The sequence below is a fragment of the Crotalus tigris genome, unplaced genomic scaffold (assembly GCF_016545835.1).
Source record: "Crotalus tigris isolate CLP2741 ecotype Arizona unplaced genomic scaffold, ASM1654583v1 scf7180000018308.1980950, whole genome shotgun sequence".
Lineage (NCBI taxonomy): Eukaryota > Metazoa > Chordata > Lepidosauria > Squamata > Viperidae > Crotalus > Crotalus tigris.
In genome coordinates this window covers 800865-821073 of record NW_024096936.1, presented here as the reverse complement: position 1 = coordinate 821073, position 20209 = coordinate 800865, and the positions used below count along the sequence as shown (strand labels likewise).

The window sequence follows — 20209 nt, the reverse complement described above, 5'->3', positions numbered from 1 at the left end:
AGATAAATACAGGTAGTCCTTGACTTATGTAGTTCATTTAGTGACTGTTCAAAGTTACAATGGCACGGAAAAAATGATTTATGACCGTTTTTTAAACGACTGTTGCAACATCCCCATGGTTACGTGATCAAAATTCAGATGCTTGGCAACTAATTTATTTATGACAGTTGCAGTGCCCGGGATCATGTGATCACCTTTTATGACCTTCTGACAAGCAAAATCAATGGGGAGGTGAGATTTGCTTAGCAACCATGTTAATAACATATCATCTGTGGTGAGTCACTTAACAACTGTGGCAAGAAACATTGCAGAATGGGGGCAAAACTCACTTAACAAATGTTGCACTTAGCAATAGAAAATTTGGGCTCAGTTGTGGTTATAAGTCGACTACCTGTATAAAATGTCCACAGCCCGCTTATATTTCTGTTTAATGCCATTTTATGACATCTTTGAAGTTGTCACCATCACTGACTCTCCTAATTTCTAATTCGATCTCTGAATGAGATCTTCAGCATTGATCTTTCAGTGGCATGCTGTGACTCTCTTTTCTGCATCACATTTCTATAGGTTTCGCACTTCACGTGTACTTTGGTGGCATTGCTTTGCATCATTCTATGAGTGTCAGTGTAGAACAGGGGTATCAAACTTGCAATGTCACGTGACGTGTCGTGATGTACCGTGATTTTTTTTCCATTGCCGGCAATGGGGTGGGCGTGGTTTTGGCATGACGCATCTGGCCCACGGCCCGGCAGTTTGACACCCTGGTGTAGAACATGGTCTTCCAATGTATTATTCCATCATATAGAGCAGTGATGGCGAACCTTTTAGAGACCGAGTGCCCAAAAACTGGTCCCGCCCCTGCTCCACCCCCTGCCCTACCCCCCCCGCCCGCAGGGCCACTCACTGCCTCCAGGGCCTGCCGCAGATCGCCCAGGCAGCCCAGCAGCGCCATGGCGGCCACGGCCTCTGTCCGCACCCCGCAGCATCAACTGTGCGCGATGGAGCGTGAGGGCAGAGTCTTGTCTACGCTGCCTGGCTGCCATGTCCTTGGCTGTGCTCCTCCGCGTGGGCCACCCTAGGGGGTGACTCTCCTCCAGGGGGGCTGCTGGTGAGGAGGGGGTCATGGGGGGAGGTAAGGCTGGGGCAACAGCATGTGTGCTCACAGAGAGGGCTCTGAGTGCCGCCTCTGGCATCCGTGCCAGAGGTTTGCCACCACTGATATAGAGATTGAAATCTAGCTCTTGCTATATATTCTCTGAGTGTCCAATAGACTCCCAAAATAATGTTTTTCATGAATTAATTATATTTTAAGACAATACAATTATTTAATTTCTTTGAAATTCCAGCTTACTGATTCGTGAAAATAAGGTATTCCAATGAACTGCAAGTTGCCTGTATTTATCCTGTATGAACTTTTGAGCTATAGCTGCAAAATGACTTCCAATATTTTGGCAGTACTTGTGTAGTGACTCCCTCATTTAGCAACTGGTTTCAATTAGGAAGGTGATGAAAAAGCGATGTTGCAACCAGCCTTTGCATTTATGACCTTTAGATGCCTATAAAGAAAGCAAAGGAAAGCTGAAGTAAGATAGTAAGTGCGACACATTTTCACTTAGTGGCTGCTTCATTTAATGATTGAATTGGCAGTCCCAATTGTAGTCACTGAACAAGGACTATCTGCGATAATAATAATAGTTTAAGAGTTTCAGACATAGCTAATGTATCTCGTCCAAATAGTAAAGTCAGAAAGTACCCTGAATAAATATGTTTTTTTTATTGCAGAATTTTTTATTTTCAATTTTTCATTACATTCGTTATCATCATAAAAATTTCAGATAAAGAATAAAATAAATTTGTACACACCACTTCCGGAATTGCCCACCCATCTCCCCCCAAACAGCATCCACTTCTTCTCTCACTTCCCTCTACCTCTCTTTTTTTTTTCTTTACTCTCCTCCTCTCCTCCACCTACTCCTCAACCATTCTACTTACTTCTACCCTTCTTACTCTCTCATCCCACTTCGGATGCTGTCCTGGGGGAATGCCCGGGCAATTCCTCTCTCAAAGTTGAAACATCCATAATATATACAATAAAATTCATTCTACTTATCTGACCTCCAACCTAACCTACCCCCATCCCCGCCTCCCACCCCACCCCCACCCCGACGTCCGAGAGCTAAGTACAGGGTTATGCAAATGTTTTAAACAAATTCTACTTAAATTTACTAATTATACAATATGATTGTACAATAATCAAAATCATACTAACCCTTAACTCTCTTCAAACCTTAACATCATAATTTTATACACAGATATATTACTCATAAAATAAATGAAACTTTGTAGTTCCATATTTCTTCTGAACATATTCTATCCATCTTCTCCACACATTAACATATCTCTCTTTAAATAAGCAGAAATCTTAGCCATTTCTGCCAGATTGGAAACCTTAAATACCCATTCTTCTAAAGAAGGCAGAGAATCTTTTTTCCAGTATTGACCCACCAATAATCTTGCTGCTGTTATTAAGTTCAACATTAAAATAGTTTCATTAACATCAAAATCCACAAAAATATCCAGAAGAAATAATTGTGGAGTAAACTTAATCCTCCTTTTAAAAACATTTTGAATGTTCCACCAAATCATAATCCAGAAGGCTTTAATATTTTTACAAGACCACCAGACATGAAAATAAGTTGCATCAAGACTACCACATCTCCAACATTTAGGTTGCCGGTTCGGATACATGCAAGAAAACTTTTTAGGATCCAGATGCCATCTATAAAACATTTTATAAAAATTTTCCCTCAAATTTTGGGCCTGCGTAAATTTAACATTTCTAATCCAAATTAAATACCGTATATGCCGGTGTATAAGACGACTTCCGGAAGCGCTAAACTCGGCACCAAAGACGGGGGTCATCTTATACGCCGAGTCGTCTTATACGCCGGAAATACTGGTAGTTTCCGGCGTATAAGATGACGTTCTAGGAAGGCGACTCAGCGATAAAGACGGGGGTTGTCTTATACGCCGGGTTGCCTAATACGCCGGCATATACGGTATGTTATTGAATATATTCAGCAGCCTTATGCAGTCACTATTGTTTTTGCAAAACATTGTTTTAAAAGACTGAGAATAATCAGTATGCTAAACCCTTTTTTTCCCTTTGAACACCAGACGGATTTACCAGAAATGTTCAGGAATGGGTTACCCCATAATGTCAATCTCTACAAAAGAAAAAGACCAAATTTGAACCTTCTCAAGATATTGTTTATGTGTCCTGCAATTTTTAATGCAAGAAACATGTATGCATGATCAGAAGCAAAACAAAGCATACTTCAGTGTTTCTGAATCTCTACAATGTTAAGAGTTGTGGACTTTATTTCTCAGAATTCCCCAGAGCTGACTGGAGAATTCTGGAATTTTAGGACACCCTTCTTAATGTTTCTGAGGTTGCAGTTTTAAAGATATACTTTAAACTTTACAATTCCTACCCGCACAGTACTAATAGGATTAGATCAGATATACTTGCACCTCTATTTTTATTAGCCTGAACACACTGTGTCTGTTTTTTAGCACTCTGACTCCAGAGTTCCGCATGGATAGACTAGACCAGAAGTTCTGAACCTGTGCTCCCTGGGGGGGGGCATGATGTCATCACAAGGGGTCTGCAAAGGCTTGAAGAAATGTTACGATTTAAATCTCGGTGGTCCATGGGCATGGTCCCTGGCCACAAAAGGTACTCAAAGAGGGTCCATGGTGAAGAAGAGGTTGAGAAACACTGGACCAAAAGATGCAGAGTTACTTGAATCCAAAGCAATGGAAAGGGAAACGTGCATCTTTCCCTTTTCAGAATTCTAATTCTGTTACAGTAGAAAGTAGCACAAATGTCTTTCCCAAATGTTATGGTGTTCTAAGTGAAAACTTTTCTGAAGGCAGCATTAGTTCTAGACTCAACTAGTTGAAAATTACTGAATAGCTGACCTGTTTCCATTAATAAATCATTTACCGAAATGCCTTTGCCTCTCTCCATAACGCTCTTCAGTTTGCCTCCTTCCCCATATTTGTTGTTTAGTTCCTTTCAGCTATTCAGGTTGTCTTGCTATGAACTGTAACAAACCAATACAATCTATATTTTAGAGCAGTGGTTCTCAACCTGTGGGTCGGGACCCCATTTGGGGTCGAACGACCATTTCACGGGGGTCGCCAAACAACGCAGTCCACCATTTCCCCCCCCTTTTCCTTAGCTATGCTACTCCCTTTTATTCTATTGGCTTTTGAAAGCCAATAGAATAGACTCTCTTGAATAGAGTCTAATTTTATTGGCTTTCAAAAGCCAATAGGAATTGTCCAGGCTGTCTCTGCCCTGCTGAGCCCGCCAAAAGTCCCATTCTGCAAATGGTGCTGCAAGTTGTCTGCAGCGAAGGTGAGCTGTCTGGAAGTTTCCACCCCTCCCTGCTGAGCAACTACTAAAAATGTAAGTAAAAGAGGGCCAGAGGTGGGAGGCCGGCGGGCGCAGGGAGGGTTGCTGGCGCGCGTGGGGCCCGGTGGGTGCCTTACCTCCCTTGGGCTGGGCCAGCTGGTGGCCCAGCCGGTTGTCGGCCTGCGCCATCTCTGCCGCTTGCCAGCTACACCTCGGCCGGCGCAGGGGGCGGCACCATGCATGCGCGGCGCTCCCAGGCAGGGAAAGTCCTTGACTTACGACCGGTTGGGTAGTCCTTGACTTACGACCGGTTAGGGGTCGCGGCATTAAAAAGGTTGAGAACCACTGCTTTAGAGCAAGGAGGGAGCAATCTTTTAGTGACTAAGAGTGCTAAGAGTCACTGTGGTTTGGGCAGTAATGGTATTTCATTAATCAGTTAATCAGCCTCATATCAATGCACTGCAGTCCAATGTAATAGTACTATGCTTTCCAGTCTGGACCTTTTTTGGTTGATTAAAGTCTCCAGAAAGATAACAGGAGACAGAGTCAGAATGGTGACAAGTACATCTTTGAAGAGGTGATGGTGGTGTGCCTTGTCCTTGAGAAGTCTTCTTTGAGGGAAGGATTGTTAAGAAAGTGATGGTGGTGCAAAAGTTCAGGATCTTGAGGCAAATGAATTATTTTGAATGGTTTCAGACCTGGATATAGTATAGGGACAATACTGATCATACTTGTGGATGAGTGAAACCTTGCTTGATTTCACACCAGCCCTTGAAACCATCTATATGGTAGCCTTCTAGGGAAGGTTTGGTCTGGGGGCTACTCTTCCGAAGTGGTTCCCGTCAGTGGTGATAGTGGGGAGAAATCAGGACTGAGGTTCCTCAGTTATGGATGCTGCAGGGCTTTGAGCTCTCCCTACTCTTATTCAACATCTGAATGAAGTAACTGGGTGAAGTCATCCACTGACAAGTCATCTACTGACACAGTCATTTTTACATCTTGCCCTGATCAAGTGATGTCAAGGCGTCCTCAGGTTCCTATAGGGCAGTGATGGTGAACCTTTTAGAGACCGAGTGCCCAAAAACCGCCCTGCCCCCCGGCCTGCCCCACTCCATCCCCCGCTCCACCTGCCAGCAGGGTCACCCACTGCCTCCACAGCCCACCGCAGACCGCCAAGCAGCCCTGCAGTACCATGGCAGCCACACCCAGCATCCTCTGCATATGGCGGGGCATGAGGGCGGGGTCTCGGCCATGCTGCCCGGCTGCCATGTCCTTGACTGTGCTGCTCCTTGCGGGCCATGCCCGGGGGTGATTCCCCTTGGGGGGGCTGCTGGTGAGGGGGATGTAGGGGGAGGCGGGGCTGGAGCGACAGTACATATGCCCATAGAGAGGACTCTGAGTGCCGCCTCAGGCACAGGTGCCATAGGTTCGCCACCACTGCTATAGGGTATAAGTGTCTGGATTGGGGAGAATAGGTTGAAACGTAATTCCAGGCAAGGCGAAGTAGCTCTGGATACATTAGCCATCTCATTCTGAAGAAATACTCTCTCACAAAACTTGTCTCATAATTTGAGAATCCTAGACTCACAACATCTGCTTGGTGAGTAAATAGCAGCTGTGCCCAAGAAGAATTTTAACCAGCTTAATTCCTGTGGTTACCTTAGCTCCTGAGGTTCCTTGGCAGTGAGGGACACCATAGGGTGACATGAGGAAAGTGTTGTGGGCTTGAAAGAGTAAAAATGTCTCTGCAAAAATGTCTCTGAGTCAATTGGTCCAGCTATTTTTCATGACAGATGGCAACACAGAAAAAATCTTGCTTATCTAGGAGTGACAAATGCATCAGATTGTATTTTCTCAAAACTAGGTTCCCAAGGGATAAACTTTGGCTCAGCACACTTAAGTATAGCATTCTTGAAAAGTGGGAGATTGAGAGTATCAAAACAAGACTTTTATTCTATCTTCTATGCCATTTCTCCTACCTTTCCTTAATTTGACTTTGTTTCTCTCCCTTGCTTTAACTAGGCTATGGTGCTATGTCTGCTTTATTTATATTTTGAAACAGCCCGACTCCTTAATGATTCTGGACAACTTACCAACTTCAGCTACTGTTTCCCACTACCTATTCTGAGAAAAAAAAATTGCATTTTGGGAAAATGATAGATGTTTTGCTCAAATGCCACTTTCTTGGCTTCCAAACCAGCTAAATGGATCAGTGCAGGAGAATATTTGTAGCTCAGGATTGAAAGGAGAGATCTTGGGTGCTCTCTGGGTTGCAGACGTTTCATTACCCAAACTAGGTAACATCATCAGTGCTGATTGACCAGTCCCATAGAACAGTAGGAGACTGATGTAACAGGACCCAAAGCTTCAGTGGGAATCACAATCCACCATTGGTTTGGGGCAATCTCCCAAATTCAGAAAACATTTAATTCCTCCTGGTTTGGTGAGAATGTCCTCTGCCAGCTGATATAAGAGAGAATGATTGATACAAACTTGAAAGGTAATAATAATAATAATAATAATAATAATAATAATAATAATAATAATAGTAATAATAGTAGCAGTAATAGTAAAGTTGGAAGGGACCTTGGAGGTCATCTAGTCCAACCCCCTGCTCAGACAGGAAACCCTACACCATTTTGGACAAATGGCTGTCCAGTCTCTTCTTAAAAACTTCCAGTGTTGGAGCATTCACTGCTTCTGGAGGCAGGTTGTTCCACTGGTTAATTGTTCTAACTGTCAGGAAGTTTCTCCTTAGTTCTAGGTTGCTTCTCTCCTTGATTAGTTTTCATCCGTTGCTTCTTGTCCTGCCTTCAGGCGCTTTGGAAAATAGCTTGACTCCTTTGTGGCAGCCCCTGAGCTATTGGAATACTGCTATCATGTCCCCCCTCATCCTTCTCTTCATTAAACTAGACATACCCAATTCCAGCAGCTATTCCTTATGTGCTTTAGCCTCCAGTCCCCTAATCATCTTTGTTGCTCTTCTCTGTACTCTTTCTAGAGTCTATTGCTATTGCTATGGTTGTAAATGTTCTGATAACACTTTCTACAGCAGTCCAGGGATAAAACACCAGATAATGTCATGTGCTAGCCTGAACACAAAGCCAGAATATTGCTTCAGTCAGAGTTAGGGCCCTGAAAGCTGCTTTATATAGCCCTAGGTCAGTGGTTCTCAACCTTTCTAATGCCGCAACCCCATAACACAGTTCCCCATGTTGTGGTGACCCCCAACCACTTATACATCACCGGGTGCCAGGGGCATGGCCAAAGAAAAGGTGGAAAAAATGGCGGACAGCCTTGTTTGGCGACCCCCGTGAAATGGTCGTTCGACCCCAAATGGGGTCCCGACCACAGGTTGAGAACCACTGCTCTAGGTGCTGACATGGCTTGATTAGGGCCATTGTTGTCTTCTTCTTTGAAACTCCTTTGCTGATCCCTTTTGCTCAACCCTTCATAGCTGTTGGTATGTTCTTCAGTTTGGGATCTTTTGCCAAATCTAACTCTTACTATCTGAACAGAGTCTTACCAGCTCAGGTTCATTGTTTCTTGAAACTGCTGCAGGTACTTAATTGCTTAACTGTAAGCTGACTGTCTGGTCTGCTTCTTCAGCCTCTAACTCAGAAGATTCAGATGAGACCATAACTGGCAATGCCTTTTTTACATTACCAGTTCAACAGTTGCTCTGCCTTACAAATGCAAAGTTGGATTGGACTGTCTTGCTGGAACTGTATTACAAAAAAACAGGGTATTTTGAAATGACACATCAGTAGTCTAATTGACCCAGCTTGTCTTGACAAAGCAGAGCAAGGCTGTGCAAATACTTCAGGTTTGATTTATCAGTCAAGGAAGCTAAAAAATGAAATTAGTGACGGTAGATAAATGGTGGGCTGGGAAGTTTGTAAGTTTCATTATGAAAGCTGAAATCTAAAATGTTTGATCTGGCTTCAGCTTTGACTAGAGAGGATTTATCTGATACGATGCCTCTTTAGACCCAACAAAGTATTGTTTACAATCCCCTAAAACACCAGTGAGGAATCACAGTGGAAGCTAGGAAGATCTTAGGAAACATGAGTGAAGATGACTCAGTTTGATTAACATCACTAGACAGGGGGTGGAAGTGAGTCAATTGTGGCTGTACAGACAAGCACTGTATTTTTCAAGAGCATGACTGGAAGAGATAGAAAACTGGATTGTTCTCTGAACCTCCAATGGTAATGAGGTTTTCCCTGAATTCTTAATAATTGTTCATAAATATTCTCATATGTTATATTAGTGACGTATAACAATAATCCATGCTATTACAATAAAAACTGCATACTTCACAGGGATTAATAGACAATCCAGTGAGTGTCCTCAATAGCTGGCTTTGCACATCACACTAAGGCAGTGGTTCTCAACCTTTCTAATGCCGCGACCCCTTAATACAGTTCCTCATGTTGTGGTGACCCCCAACCATAAAATTATTTTCGTTGCTACTTCATAACTGTAATTTTGCTACTGTTATGAATATTAATGTAAATATCTGATATGCAGGGTGTATTTTCATTGTTATGAAGTGAACATAATTAAAGCATAGTGATTAATCACAAAAACAATATAGCAATGCTCGATGGAGAAGCTTACTCTTCCTTGCTCAAAAATGTTGAGAGGGAGGGAAGGAAGGAAGGAAGGAAGATTGAAGGGGAAAGGAAGGAGATGGAGAAGGAAGGAGATTGAAGGGGAAAGGAAGGAAATTGAAGGGGAAAGGAAGGAAGGAAGATTGAAGGGGAAAGGAAGGAGATGGAGAAGGAAGGAGATTGAGGGGGAAAGGAAGGAAGGAAGGAAGCAAGGAGAGATTGAAGGGGAAGGGAAGGAGATGGATGGATGGAAGGAAGGAAGGATTGATCGATCTTTGGAGAGTCATGTTTTTCCAGATGGTGATGAACTGCAACTCCCAGCATTCCCCACTCTTCCACAGTGCTTTTTAGGGCTGCTGGGGATGGTAGTCCAGTAAGGTCTGGAGACACACACAGATGCCCTCAGACGGCAAGGGAGGCAGGCCGGGCGGCGTGGGGGAGGCTCCGGCATGGCACAAAGGGCGGCTGGGGGCGGAGCATGGCCGGGCAACCAGGAGGCGTGGGGATCGGCTCAGCGCCGCAGTTCAGCTCAGCCAGCAGTAGCAACAGCAGCAGCAGCAGCGTGTTGCCCGAGCAGGGCGGGAAGAGAGGGTGGTGGTGGCAAATCATGAAAGCAGTGTCCACACATTCAGGGTGCAAACGCCTTGGACCATTTGGCTCCCCCACCCCTTTATTTACTGATCTGCCACAAGCTTGTGCAAACAAGCCCCATGGAGTTCTGAACAAGAGGTCGTTTAAAAAAAAAAGCTTTCAGCAACGAGGCAGAAAGGGGAACTCGCTCACAGCTCTTTTTTTTCCTTTCTCGGCGACTGGGAAGGCAGTATCTTTCCTCTCTCTTTCTCTCTTTCCTCTTTCTCTTTCTCTGCTTCCTCCCTCTTTCTCTTTCTCTGTCTCTTTCCTCTTTCTTTTCCTCTGTTTCTCTCTTTCCTCTCTCTCTTTTTCTCACGGCAGTATCGTCGGGGGTCCCCACCGCCCCTGGCCTCTGCACGTCCTCAGCTGAACGGGTGGGGAGGGGGAGCAGGAGGGGAGGCAGCGGCTCCGACGGCAGCAGCAGAGACAGGGCAGCATCGTCGGGGTCCCTGCCGCCCCCGGCCCGGCCGCCGCCCCCACTGGGACTCTGCGCTGCCCAGCCTCGCCCTCCGCCCATCTATGGAGCCGCGGTGGAGGCAGCACCTGCTCGAGCTGCCTGGGGGGGCAGCAGGAGGAAGGAGAGGAGGAGGGCGAGGAAGCAGTCACCCTAGCCGGGACTCCGCGCTGCCCGGCCTCGCCCTTCGCCCATCCAATGGAGCCGCGGTGGGGGCTGGTGCCATATGGCTCCTGACAGCCCCTCGTCCAGCCCAGCTGCTCCCCTCCAGGCACCCTTTTTGTCCCGGCACCCGCCCAAGCCGCTTTGGGGGCAGCAAGAGGAAGAAGGGGAGGAGGAAGGGGAGGGCAAGCAAGCCGCCGCCAGCGCTGGGCCCCTTCTCTCCTACCTTTGCTGCATCTCCTTCTTCCTTCCCAGCAGCCTGGATTCTGGTGCGCCTTCCCGGCCAGCAGGTCCAATGGTTGGGCTGGCTGGGGATTGCAGGGGCTAGTCTCCCTTGGGCCGCGGCTTGTGGGAGGGCTGGCCTGCTCAGCAGAGCCTCCAGCGGGCCACTCCCAGCTCCAAGCCACGAGGCCCTGGCTGCGCTTCTCTCAGGGGGTGAGGCATCCAGGCACAGGGCCAATCAGGAGCCCTGCAGGAGGTAAGTCCGCCTGAGAGAGAGAGAGAGAGAGAGAGAGAGAGAGAGAGAGAGAGAGAGAGAGAGAGAGAGAGAGAGAGAGAGAGAGAGAAGGGACGCGAAAGTGCCTCTCTGTCTCTCTCTCTGCAAATGGCGGAGGAGGCCTTGCAGAGACAGATGCGGAACGGTATCTCGGTTCGTAAGATCATCGGAAATATGTGTTTTCCGATGGTCTTAGGCGACCCCTGTGAAACGATTGTTTGACCCCAAACGAAGGCATAGTAAAATCTGTTTGGTTTACTGTGTGGTATATTGACCAAACCACTATGTACTTTAAATCATGGGTTTTGACTTGCACTATTTTACCTGCTCGGTTGTTTATTCAACAACTCATGGTTAAACAATCCATGGACTGATGTGATGTATTAGCCTGTTTAATGGGCTCCCAAGGCTGGGCGAGCAGGACTGGCACAAGGCTGCTGGAATCCTGCCTGAAAGCAAAGAACAAGGTGGCTCATTCTTGTATCCCATCTGCAATGCCCTTGAATAAATAGCATTTTCCATAGAACCAAAGGCAGCATGCTGCTTATAGGATGTAGTATGGAGCATATAGCAATAGCAGTAGCATTTATATACCGCTTCACAGTGCTTTACGGCCCATTCTAAGCGATTTACAGAGTCAGCATATTGCCCCCGACAAGTTGGGTCCTCATTTTACTGACTTCAGAAGGATGAAAGGCTGAGTCAACCTCCTGACTGTGGGCACAGCCAGCAATACTGCATTCTAACCACTGTACCACCATGGCTTATAATGCACATGTTTGCTCTAATACCTTGCTGCTACTTGGCACATATTACCTGGTGAAACCATTTTGCCCTGACCAGCAGCTGGCACAGTGGCCACTAAAGTTATACCCATGCAATGGCATGTTGGGATCATTCCTACATTTGTAGTCTAGAACAGGGCTTTTCAACCAGTGATACGGGTACCACCTGTGGTACATTGGCACTTGGCAGGTGGTACACGACCATCTTAGAAAAGTAGTAGCAGGGGAGGGGAATGAGCTGAACCGGTGGCAGCACTGCAAAAACCTGAGCAAGAGATGACTGGAGCTGCAGGGCTGTCAGGGCTCAGCGCAAGCGCCAGGATCAGTGCCGCTTTCCAGCTGATTGGCACTTCTTCGGGGCTGTCAGGGCTCAGCGGAAGCGCCAAGATCAGTGCCAGGCTCCAGTTGGAGCTCGGTGCTGATCCTGGTGCTTCTGCTGAGCCCTGAAGAAGCACCAATCAGCTGGAAAGCCACACTGATCCTGGCACCTGCTGAGCCCAGAAGAAGCGCTGATCAGCTGGAATGTTGCAGCATCTCCAGGGTCTTGTGATTTACATTCAGATGTTTGGCAACTGATTCATATTTATGATGGTCATGGTGTCCCAGGGTCATGTGAAGTGACCACAATCTGCTGCAACCACTCAGCAGATGGGGGGAATAAAAACCAAACACTCCCCCACCCCACCTCCGCTGCCAATCCTCAACAGAAATGCTCACAACAATGAAAACCTCGGACAGGAGGAAGAGCACCACCAGGTGGGCAGGCAGGTGTCTTGCTCGGCTGTGGCTTGGGGGGCACTTTTTTCAATGCCATTGTAACTTCAAACAGTCACTAAGCGAAATGTTGTAAGTCGAGGACTACCTGTTTTTTATCACTTTTTTCTTTCAGGTTTTTGACACCTTGCTAGGTGACTAGTGGTACTCGGATATTGCCATATCCTAAAAGTGGTACAATGGGTGAAAAGGTTGAAAAGCCCTAGTCTAGAACACCAAATCCTGAAGCCCAACACTGCCCAATGGATGGAATTCCTTGTGTTTTCGTCCATGTTGTATTGAATGACCATATCACATCTTAGTTTTTTTTTATGTATGCTGAGTTTTATGTATTATTATTATATTGTGAGCTGCCAAAGTAAGTTTGGAGTCCAGTGGTGGGAAGGAAGGAGAGCCACAGGCTGCAACTGCTGAAAAGCAAAAGATGTTACAGAGGCTGCAGTTTTGCTCATTTCAGTCTAAAAGCGAGAATAGTTTCTCTTCATTTCATTCTGAGATGGGTATTTGTGTCAGGGTTTGAGTAGTTAACTGCTAATGGAACTCAAGTAGATTTCTGATTAATAAAGGGGACAGCAGTATTTTAGTAGGTCTGGGCATTTAATGGAGAAGTGAAATTCTAAGTGATAGCTTTCCCTGTAAGCTAAATCAATGAGATGCTGTTAGGAAATATTCAAAGGCAGTTTCAGTCTTCTTTTTTTCTTTAACAAAGTGCTGGATAATGTATGAAAGGTTTGGGGTGATGCGATAATATCGAATTAATATGCAAACAGAAACATAGGCAGGAGAAAGATCTTTTAGATTAGAACTTAGTATCTGTGCTATTTTTTCATTCCCACAAGGGGGAGAGTTGAGCTTGTTGCTTTCCTTTCCTTGGACAGATGTGAATCTTTTTGAGTAATCTAGGGCCTTATTGCTGAGAGCTTTCAGCATTGAAACCAATTGCCTTTAAAGGAAGTCTCCAAGCCTTTGTCTTAAAGTTTGAAAGGTTTTGATTGGCTTCTGCCATAATTCAAAGTCTTGCAGAAATTCCCTTTGAGTTCAGTAAGATAAAAAAGGATGCTTTTTATTTCCATACTATAGCATGAGATGCTGATATAATTAACATTATTTTTACTTTATAATGTGGATAGGAGACATGGTGGTTAAAGGGCCACACTGGATGACCTGTCACACATTCTTACTTTGGTTGTTGTAAAAAAAAAAAAAAGAGAGATATCTTTTTGAGTTCTTGGGAGGGGGGAAGCAAAATATAAATGGAAATGGTAGTAAAACATAAATACATACTTGGATATTGATCACGCACTTCATATTGAGAGTAGTGAACAGTGCTAGTGCTAGAAAAAGAGAAAAGAAATACCTAGTTTACACCGACATAATTAGCGATATGTCTCCGTAACATTATCTGTCTTTGCAATACTACATCTGTATATTGATTAATGCTGTACATAGCTTTTTGTTTGAACTTTTCAACTCTCTTTTTTTCTGGATCTCCTCAATCCCATCCAACCATGATACTCTAAATTTCTTTAAACCAGTGGTTCTCAACCTGTGGGTCGGGACCCCATTTGGGGTCGAATGACCATTTCATGGGGGTCACCAAACAACGCAGTCCACCATTTTTTCCCTTTTCCTTAGCTGTGCTACTCCCTTTTATTCTATTGGCTTTTGAAAGCCAATAGAAGAGACTCTCTTGAATAGAGTCTAATTCTATTGGCTTTCAAAAGCCAATAGGAATTGTCCAGGCTGTCTCTGCCCTGCTGAGCCTGCCAAAAGTCCCATTCTGCAAACGGTGCTGCACCAGTTGAGTAGTCCTCGACTTACGACCGGTTGGGGGTCGCGGCATTAAAAAGGTTGAGAACCACTGCTTTAAACCTTTTATTTTATCTTTATATACTGTATTTGTTTTTCAGTTTGATCCTCATTCATTCTGTCTATGCAGCAAATACATCTCAAAGCACTTCTTTTATACAATTCACTTGCATCTATATTGAGTTTGCATTCATAAAGTTACAATTCATCTCCTAACCTATATTTTCTCATTTTACCAAACAAACTTTTTAAGTAATTCATTCCGCTACATTCAACTTCTGTTTCTTTTGACACTACGTCCCTGGAATTCTCTCCCCTGTCCAGCTATGTTCCAGAATATTCACCTGTCCCTTGGCCTGCTTGCAAGCCGCCTAAGGACTGACTCGCTGAGACCAGGACTTGCAACTTCCCGCCAGCTTCCCCATTGACTTTGATTATTGGAAGCTAGCAGGAAGTTGCAAGTCCTATTCATGTGAAGCCTTTGCTTAATGACCCACAATCTTCTCGTTGATGATGGCAACAAGGATGGCCAGGATTGTTGTTGCTAAGTGATGTGGTCATGTGACATGCATTTTATGACCACATTGCTTAGTGATGGAAATTCCAGTCCTATTAACATCAGATGTTTGGTCTAATGGATAAGGCACAGGCCAGAGGACTGTGAATTGTAATCCCACCTTAGGCATGAAAGCCATTCACTCTTTCTCAATCCACTCCATCCCAGAGGGTTGCTTTTGTGGGAAAAATAGGAGAAAGAAGGAGTCTTAGATATGCTTACCACTCGATTGACTTATAAAAATAATAAATAAAAAATTAAGTGAGGACTACCTATATAGAAGAAAAGAGTTGGAAGGGATCTTGGAGGTCTTCTAGTCCAACCTCCTGCTCGAGCAGGAGACCCTATATCATTTCAGGTAAATGGTTGTTCAGTCTCTTTTTGTTCAGTCTCTTCTGAAGGCAAGCTATTCCCTTGGTTGATTGCTCTCATCGTTAGGTTGATTCATTGATTCATCATTAGGTTGTTCCATTGGTTGATTGCTCTCATCCTTATATTCATCAGTTTAAGACTTCTTTGCTGTCTCATTACATTGATGAATTCTGGCTGGCAAGTGGCCACTATCATACTAGGAATGGACAGATGGGACATTCTCCCCCCCCCCCCTTCCTGGGCTGCTGAGGCATGTTTGCAAGACAGTTTACTGATAAAGTTGTTTGTATTTGCTCTAACTTAGATTCTTTTTAAGCAGAGACAAGGGGAGAAATTGGATAACATATTTGACTGTCTATCCAGCATTCTTTTGATTGTATGGACTCCAAGGATGTGACAAGATTCCTGGCAGAAGATACTCAGATGTATATCTTCATTCTGGCTGGAGGTGCAGTGGATGTTTTTTTCCCCTAGAACTAGATTGGATGAAACAAGCTAAAAGTTTTATTCTAACAAGACAGAGTTGATTTTTGTCCAAAAGCCATCAGGTTTGGGCATGGTCCCTATGTTGAATATGACCAAGATTGTTCTGCTGCTGAAAAAGCAGTCCTTAATTTGGGGGTTCTACTTGTACAACAAAAGAATGGTGTCCAGAGTTTCAACATTGGCCAAAATGAGAATTATTGAACAGGAGGTGATCATCATGCATGTTCTCTTTAGCTAGTTATACTCTACCTGAGGCTGCTTTTGACGACCACCCAGAAATTGCAACTGATACACCTCACATGCTGGTGGTGGAAAGCCACTGCAGCATTGCTTCATGTACATTGAAATTGATTGCCAGTGTGCATTGGTTGCCAGTATGTTTTTGAGTACAAGTCAAAGTGCTATTTTTTTTTTACTTATGGTATCAATCTTTATATGGCATGGGTCCATGTTATATATAAGACTGGCTTTTCCAAGTAAACTCTGCCTTCCCTGTGCAAGTCACTCAGAAACTGATGTTTTGAGCTCATCTCTCTTTGGGTATTGGAGGGGTTGAGGGCTTAAAAGTAGACTTTCTGTGGTGTTCCTCACTCTGGAATACTGTATAATGGCTTTTTTGGGAGCCCAGTTTTGTAGACCTATTCAGTCCTTGGGTATACATCAACAAGGAAGTGCCTCAAGTAAAATTCAACAAGTTCTTTTCTTTTGAAATGAATCTAGCTTCCTGAAGGAGACAGAACTAGAGAATGGAGGTGAAAAATGACAAAGGTATACATTGTGTACCAATCTTCAAGGATTATGTATAGTATTATTTTACCTTTGTATAATAAGGATGAAAGAATTAGAAATTCTAATCATGAGCTTTCCTGGAAAAGTATGTTGTAAGCCTAGGAACTGAAGAGCTAATTCAAGTAAGTAGTTTCCTGCTCAGAATAACTGACTGAGCACACAGCACCTTGCAAATCTCAAACATTTTTACTGATCATAGGTTTAATAACATCTTCAACATTTATACAGATGTATGTGTGGATATATATCTACATTTCTAATGATCTTGTACTATTTTTTGCAAGGGAGCATTTTAGCCTTTTAAACTGTAGTGTCAAGCCCCTGGGTCGGCCCAGCTTCCGAACTACATCTGGGAGTCGGCGGACTCGCCATGCGCCTTCCAGCTCCCGAAAACCAGCTGGGAGTTGGCCCAGTCTCCTCATGTCAGCCTGGCTCCTGGGAGTCAGCTGGGAGTCGGCTGGGCTCTCGTTCGGTGGCTGGGTGTCGGCGGGCCGTTTAAGTTTTGCTTCACTTAAAATTTGCTTTCAAAATATGTTTTATATACTGTATTTATGCTGAGTATCCTGATAGAATTGTCTGATTGTTTTATTTGAGCTTGGTCTTCAGTCTTGCTGGTTTTATGTTATTCTTGTTATCTATCAAAGTCTTACTTGATTTGCCCTGGGTCTTATAGTGGAAAGGATCTTTCTCCTTCTCTTCCTCTTAGAGTAAGCCTTATCCAGATAACTAGAATTCCATATATCTCAGGATATCTAGTACCCAAGTCAGTAGTGGGTACAACTCTATGAAATGCCTGAGAAATCTAAATCAAACCAACAGTAATTATGCCACTTTAATAGCCTTTGTACTTATACTATATGTTCAAATATTAGGATTTCTTTTTAATAAAAACCAATCCATTAGTGAAGACAAATTTTAAAACTAGAAAGCTTATCAAAGAGATGCACATTTGCTGTCTACTGAGAAATAAGAAAGGGTTTATTTGGTCATGTCTGATGAAATGGTTTTAAGTGGCTAAATCTGACAACATTGGGACTGATTGCAGGTATAACTTCCTTTCATTGATTGAACAAATGAACAAATATAACCAGGTTCAGCGAAAGCAAAGAGATGGTAACTTGGGATAAAATGTACATTGAATCAGATAGATCCTGGAAGCAAGGAAAATATTTAAGAGAAAGGGTTGGATCGTATTTCACAAGGTGATCTCATTCCTGAATTTCTTTTTAACTGCAGAAGGATGAAAAAATACCGGATATTTGTCTTGATGACAAGGAAGATCTGCAGACATTAAGGGCCTTGCAAAAACACGGAGTTAAGCCATAAGGTACGTCTTATTGCAACGGTAGTTTTTTTTAACCTTGAGATTCTTACTATTGCGTTTCCAATCCATGTCAAAGTTAGAAATACCAGATTTGTCATGTCATAGGCCACATATGGTTGCACCTTCAGTGACTCAACAGCAGGCACTCCTATTTTATTGCATAATAGATTTTGGCAATGCAGCTTGTCCCTGCCCCCTTCTGTCTACACTACATCACTTGCTGAAAACATATTATCTTTCCTAATCTGTAATAATCAATTACAGACTCGGTCTGTTGTTTTTTTTTCATGGTTTTTCATGACAGGAATCAGAGAAGATGGACAGATTGCATTTAAAAAGTGCTGATTCATAGATGGCTTCCAAAGCGATGATTCTCCTTATGAGTGTATGTGAGAGTGTGCGCAGAAAGCAAGGGTGCATGTGTGAGAGAAAGGGTGAGGGAGAGTGATCTCCATGACAACTAACCCAGCTAGTCTGTGTACTCCCCCTCCCTCCTCCCTCCCTCCCTCTCTCTCTCTCTCTCTCTCTCTCTCTCTCTGCAATCATTTTGGATAAATTCTGCTCTGCGAAAGGTCATGTGAAGGAGCTGTGGGAATCACAGCAGGTATTTGACTCCAGCTCAGCTGCCCAGTCTCTCCTGTTAATAGGGCAATTTTTTTATTTTTGGTCTGGGAAATACAAAATCAAGCATGGCATGGAAAAGAAAGTCTGTTCTCTATCAGGTAATGAAAACTTTTTCCATTTTGTGTTTCTCTTGCCTCTTTCGTGTTGCATTGTTTCTGCTTTGCTCTGACTCTTTCCTGCTTAGGCAGTTAATTCTGAACGGAATGTCAGCATATGTTTTGGAAGTCCTGAGCTCTTAGAAGTGATGTCATACTCAGCAGTCGGACTTTGTTAGGCAAAGAGGGAGGAAGCAGTGAGCCCCACAGTCCCTATAGAGAGTGTTTGGATTCGGTGAATTTTATGCTCGGATTTCTTCTGTTTTATTATAAGATATATTCCAAACAACAGAGAGAAGGGGAGAAATTAGGACATTTTCTGATGTCTGGCAATGACAGATTTAAAACCACCTCAAAGAAGATGGTTTCATTCAAAGTTTGCCGTACTTTTCTGGTGGCTGAGATACCTACCACTGCAGTTTGAGTATTATTTGAGTATTGTATTTGATCTGTATGAACAAAAAATGTCAGTGTGACAAAAAATATATATATCCAATGTTTGTTTTATGTGTGTCTGTGTGTCTATGTGTAGAATATGGTTTCTTCAGAAGAATGTATTTTGGGGAACTGTTTTTGATCTCAGCTTGTTGCATGAGAATCTGAATTGCTGCTGGTTTAAAATAAAGATGGCTTAAATGGATTTCCCATGGAGATAAAGCAGAAGTATAATTTTAACAGAGTATTCCACAACATTCAGTGAGAATGTTCTTATTATTTGTTTTTGCAGTTTTGTTTATTTTGGTTTGTCTAGTAGGACTTGTTCCTTAATAAAGAGTGAGTGCTTTTATCTTTTCTTTTAGGCAGAGTGCAACAAGGATTTTCAACCCCTTTTATGGTAAATTCCTTATGTGTGCAGATGTAAGCAGAGGTTTAATTTAATTTAGATGAGCAATTAAAGATTTAAAAGAAATATCTCATGCTGTGATTTTATAATAGGTACCTCCAGAGGAAAGAACATTCAGTTAATGTATAATAAAACCAGACAACCTGTCGTTCGAAAACAAACAAACCCATGCTATCTAATATAATATACAACCAAATATACTAGATTGACAGTAATAATTTAGAATTCTTGAAGCTATACTGGATGATCAACTAGGAACTATACTCATTATTCACATTCTTATCATTGCATGAATATGATACATTTATACTCCATACCTAAATTTCTCTCCTCCTCATTTTCTAATATCCTAAATGACATCTCCCACCCCATCGCCTTTTTATTTTGTCTAAAGCAAGGACTGCAAAATGTAAAGCTAATCCAGACATGCAAAGTGGTTGCCATCCAGCAGGATACTTTTTAAAATGAAGTTGGCTCCAGGTTTTCCTCTTTCTTCTATGTAGAAATGTTGGGAATAATGACATTTGGATAACCAAGGCTATCCAAGCAATAGGGGTGAGTAAGGGTACAGGAGAAGCTTCTGAAATTTAACAGACCATAGTTCTGTTAACTGATTGTTATGCTTCTGTAACCAGTAAGTCTCCTCCATGCATTCAGATCAAGCCTTTGACATGGGGAGCGGCCTGCAAGATTTTAGCTTTCTTTTTGAGTTGCTCAAACAGAGGGCCCTTTGTGTTCCTCTGCACAATGAAAGACACTTCTGATTGGGGCTAGTGGGCCTGCCAGCATAATGTCAAATTAGGATGGCCTATTTTTATTTTCTGCAAGTTGATTGAAAATAATAGTTAGGTTCACAAATTAAGTAGTTTTTTTTTTTTTCATTTGTTGCTACATTCATTATAGCACTATCATAGCTGGTTCATAAAAAAAGAAAGCCACAACATCCATCTTTTGATCTGCCTAGGTTAAA

At 43.3% G+C, this 20209-nt stretch overlaps 1 protein-coding gene across 4 annotated transcripts in view; it reads left to right on the top strand.

The window, feature by feature from the left end:
* The window catches only part of DENND2B (DENN domain containing 2B), a 155423-nt gene that overhangs the window by 29971 nt on the left and 105243 nt on the right, over nucleotides 1-20209 (top strand). For 2 of the 4 annotated variants that reach the window (XM_039350208.1, XM_039350206.1), the window contains exon 2: nucleotides 17589-17679. The gene's annotated coding sequence lies outside the window, so the exon portion shown is untranslated. Of the gene's footprint in view, nucleotides 1-17588; nucleotides 17680-17910; nucleotides 18399-20209 lie in introns of those variants that run through there. The other 2 variants (XM_039350205.1, XM_039350207.1) reach the window with 2 other exon arrangements.